General features: G+C 36.6%; 1 pseudogene; it reads right to left on the reverse strand.

Annotated features, from left to right (window-relative positions):
- Positions 1-1,399: 1,399 nt before the first annotated feature.
- On the reverse strand, positions 1,400-2,219 carry LOC116541710 (annotated as a pseudogene).
- Between the last annotated feature and the right edge of the window lie 2,953 nt (positions 2,220-5,172).

Raw genomic sequence — 5,172 nt, forward strand, 5'->3', positions numbered from 1 at the left:
AATTGCATTGAATCTTTAGGTTGCTTTGAGAAGTATAACGTTAATTCTTCCAATCCATGAACACAAGCTGTCTTTTCATTCATTGTGTCTTCTTTAGTTTCTTTCATTAGTGTTTTACAGTTTCCAGTGAGCGGATCTTTCATCTCTGGTTAAATTTACTTCTAAGTATTATAACTTTTGATATTTTTGTAAATAGAATTATAAATTTTTTGTATACTTCATTATTAGTATATAGAAATGGTACTGATTTTATATGTCAATTTTGTATGATTTTATTTATTCTAACAGTTTTTTAGTGGAGTCCAGAGTCTTCCACATATAATTTCCTCCACAATCAGAGACAATTAAATGTCTTCCTCTCTGAATTGGTTGCCTATCATTTTTACTTGCCTAATTGCTCTGGCTAGGACTCCCAGTACTCTGTTGAGTAGAAATTTTAAGAGTGAGAATCTTTGTAGTTTTCCTGATCTCAGAGGAAAAGTTCTCAACGTTTCATTATTGAATATAATGTGAGCTCTGAGCTTGTTATATATGGCCTCAATTTAATTGAGGTACATTCCTTCTATATCTATTTTGTTGAGAGTTTTTAATCATGAAATAATGTTGAATTTTTTCAAATTGTTTTTTTCTGTATCTATTGAGATAATCACACAGCTTTTATCTTTTATTCTGTTAATGTAGTAGATCATGTTTATTAATTTGCATTTGTTGAACTATAAGCATTTGTTGCATCCTAAGGATAAATCCCACTTGGTCATAGTGAATGGTTCTTTTCATGTGTTGCTGAATTCAGTTGGCTAGAATTTTGTTGAAGATTTTATCGTCTATGTTCATTAAGGGTATTAGCCAGTAATTTTCTTTTTTTTTAGTGTCATTTTCTGGCTTAGGTATCAGGATAGTACCGGCCTTATAAAAAGAATTTGGAAATATTCCTTTCTCTTCAATTTTCTGGAAAATTTTTGAAGAATTGGTATTAGTTCTCCTTTAAATGTTTGGTAGAATTCAGCCATCAAACTCTCAGGTCCCGGTCTTTTCTTGAGGACAGGTGAGAGACTTTTTGATAACCCATTCAATCTTCTTACTCATATTGATCTGTGTAGATTTCTATCTCTTCAAGATTCAGTGTTGGTACGTTGTATTTTTCTAGAAATTTAACCATTTCTTCCAGATTATTCAATTTTTTGGCATATAATTGTTCATAGCAATCTTTTATAATCCTTTATATTTCTACTACCAGTTATAATGCCTCCTTTTTCATTTCTGAATGTATTCGAGTCTTTTTTTTTTATTTTAAATCTTTAATCAAATTCCAAAAGTTATCAGCCATGATTAGCTTTCTATAAGCAATTTTGTTTACTGTGTACAGATTAGTGTCAATGAAATAAAAAATAAAACTGAATACTAGGCAAAGAACTTTATTAACCTTGGTTTCAAACTTGATTCCCAGGCTTCTTTGGCTTAATGAGCTGCAATGAATGAATTGTGTATAAGCAAAAACTGAAAAGAGCTGTAGTGTCCAAGGGGCTTGGGATTAAAAATATTAGAGATCTAGATTTTATCAGATCAATAAACAAAATTTTCTTAAAAGGCAGTCATAATGTAAAATAGCAGCTTCCAGTAACTTCTCCAAGTTTTATCTTCAGAAGTCGACTCAATTCAGTTTGCCTCATTCTTGGAAGCCTCATCAAAATTCTCCACAAATCTGGAACTTCATCATCATCCTCCTCTCCAGTAGCAAGTTGTGCTTTTCCATCCACAGATTTTCTGGGCATAGCTTCAGCCAGTCTCCTTAGACTAGTCAGACTGTCTGCACCAAGCTGGTTTAAGATGCTGGGTAGCATTTCTGTCAGCTGCTCTGTCTCAGCATGGCCTGTAATGGTGAAAGTGTTGGCTGTCAGAGATGCCTGAACTTTAAGGTTGTTAAAGTGGATCATTGTTCCTTGGTTTGTAAACATATTCATCTCTTTAATACCAGAGATATTGTTTACCCCTAACTTCTTTAAGGAGAACTGAAGTTTTTTATCATCTGCTGTGGCTGTTCTATGAACCACCTTCTTCTTTCTGTGAGCAGTTCCTTTCCCACCAATGCGCACTTGTGCCTGCAGTTTGGTGAGTTTTTCCTGGTTCATGATTGTTTCTTTCATCTTGTCGGAGTGGATAAGGGGCTGTGCAGGGGACTAGGGTTAGTGCTCAGGGGGTCTTGGGTGGACCAGCTGAGATTAGGTGCATAAATGCGGGGACACAGATGGCAGCTCTTCTTTCTTTTTTTATTAGGTTAGCTAAAGGTTTGTCAATTTTATTTAGCTTCTTTTCAATTCTTAGTTTCACTTATCTTTTCTATTTTTTTTTCTGGTCTCCATTTCATTTATTTCTGCTTTGATCTTTATTTCCTTTTCATCTACTAACTTTGAACTCAGTTTGTTCTTCTCTTTCTAGGTATTTAAGGTATAACCTTAGATGTTTCTTATTTTTTAGTGCAGACACTTATTGCTGTAAATCCCTATTACAACTGCTTTTGCTCCATCCCATAAGTTTTGGTATGTTGTGCTTTTATTTTTTTGTGTTTTGAGATTTTTGCTGCCCCCTTTGATTTCTTCTTTTTCTATGGGTTGTTTAGGTGCATGTTGTTTAATTTACACATATTTGTGAATTTTCCAAATTTCCTATAATTAAGTTCCCATTTCAACCCATTATGGTGAGAAGAGATTCTTGGTATGATTTCAGTCTCCTTAAATTTGTTAATAAATATTATTTTATGTTATAATATATACTCTATTCTATGTGCTATTGAGAAGAAAGTGTATTCTGATGCTATTTGATGGAATATTTATATGCATCTGTTTGGTCCATTTTGTCTAAAGTGTAGGAGTTCGAATTCAATGTTTCCTTATTGATTTTCTGTCTGGATGATCTATCCAGACAGATGAAAGTGGAGTATTAAAGTCCTCCACTATTTGTATTGCTGCATATCCCTCCCTTCAGATATATTAATATTTGCTTTATTTATTTAGGTATGCTATATTTACATTTGTTATATGCTGGATTTGTGATTGGTGAGCCTATAACTGGGGTTCTAGCAGGCATTGATATTATCTGGTTCCTGGGTGGACTGGAGTGTCATTATGATCTTTGTTCATAGGATGTTAGTCTAATGATGGTCCACTCTCAGAGCCACAAACAGTGGGCCTGTTACTATGTGTGTGGGTGAGTGTGGCTTCTTCTGTCCCTGGGATTTTTTCACTGGATCACTGAGTGGATTCCTGGGAAGGCATTACTGCCCTACTCCATGGCTAAGAGGATCTGGAACTGAGTTGCAAGACTACTTTTGGGTCTACAGCTGAGGCCGAGTTCTTCAGGCCTGTCTTTAGGGTCATGGACAGGTGTGTCCTTTATGGGTTCCTAGGTGAGCAATCTTGCTTTCCAACCACAGTTAAGAGATCTGGAACCATATTACAGAGCCGATTCAAGATACACAGTGGTGCTCATGTCAGAGGGCCAACATGCAGAGTCACTGATGGGTATGCCTGTATTGTCCTTGTGTGGGCAAGTCTTCTCTCAAGCCACAACTGAGAGTGGCTGGGACTCAGATTCAGGACCATTTCAGTATATATTATGAGACCAACATTAGCAAGCCTGCCTCATAGACTCAGACTGGTGTGTCTCCTGGCTAGTCCCTGGATAAGCAGAATTGTTCTGAGGCTGCAATGGAGAGGGGCTGAGAATAATATTCAGGGCTGTTTCAGAATTTGCTATGAGGCTGGGACACAGGACACAGATAGGTAAGTATCACAGCAATTTTTTAATGCACGTAAAAGGTAGAGGAGCTGGAGCCTAGATTTGTGGCCTTTTCAGGATCTGCTGTGGTACCAAGGTTAGCAAGTCTATTCCAAGAATGCAGATAAATGTGTTTCCCTTTGGGTCTTTGTGTAAGCAGAGCTCATCACAGATCACAGCTCAGAGGGGCTAGAGGTGAATTAGAGGGTAGTTTCATGGTAAATAGCCCAGATAAAATTTAGTGGGCCTGTCTCCTGAGACACTGCTGTGTGTGTGTGACACCTCCAAGTCACCTTGGCAAATGTTTTTGAGAGCAATACCAAGACCAGGCTGGTCCATAACCAAACCTGCAGGGGCACAGGGCCTCTTATGGGTCTGAAGCTCTGACCACAGTCAGTAGGTCTGCCACCTGGGTGCAGGTATACTTTCTGGAAATAACCCTTCTAATTCTTACTACTCATTTTTCAAGTACTCATAGAACATTCACAAAGATAAACCATATCTTGGCCATAAGTAAATTTCAACAAATTTGAAATAATTTAAAATGTAAAGTGTGTTATTTGACCATAATAGAATCAAACTGGAAGTCAATAATAGAAAAATAACAAGAAAATATACAGCCTCTTTGACATTAAACAACACATTTTTAAATATTCCATTGATCAAAAGAAGTATTAAAAAAAAAAAACACAGCATAGCAAATTTTGTGGGATGCTGTCAAAGTAGTACTGATAGGGAAATTTATAGCATTAAATGCTTATGTATTATAAAAGATTCCAAATCAATAATATGGACTTCTAAGAGTCTAGAAAAAGAAAAGAAAATAAACCCAAAGCAAGAAGGAGAAACATAATAAAGGATGGATAAGAAAATCAATGAAATTGAAAATAGAAAAAAGAATAGAGAATAGCAATGAAGCAAAAAACATATTTTTTTCATCGTACATTAAGTTCTGGGGTACATGGGCAGAACATGCAGGTTTGTTACATAGGGATACATGTGCCATGGTGGTTGGCTGCATCCATCACCCTGTCATCTACATTAGATATTTCTCCTAATGCTATCCCTCTCCTAGACTCACACACCCTGACAGTCCCCAGTGTGTAATGTTCCCCTCCTGGGGTCCATGTGTTCTCATTATTCAACACCCACTTATGAGTGAGAGCATGTGGTGTTTGGTTTTCTGTTCTTGTGTCAGTTTGCTGAGAATGATGGTTATCAGCTTTATCCATGCCCCTGGAAAGGACATGAACTCATCCTTTTTTATGGCTGCATAGTATTCCATGGATTATATGTGTCACATTTTCTTTATCCAGTCTATCATTGATGGGCATTGGGTTGGCTCCAAGTCTTTGCTATTGTGAACAGTGCTGCATATGTGTGCATGTGTCTTTATAG

This window comes from Sapajus apella, unplaced genomic scaffold, assembly GCF_009761245.1.
Source record: "Sapajus apella isolate SASKATOON/1434 unplaced genomic scaffold, GSC_monkey_1.0 scaffold154, whole genome shotgun sequence".
NCBI classification, from domain to species: domain Eukaryota; kingdom Metazoa; phylum Chordata; class Mammalia; order Primates; family Cebidae; genus Sapajus; species Sapajus apella.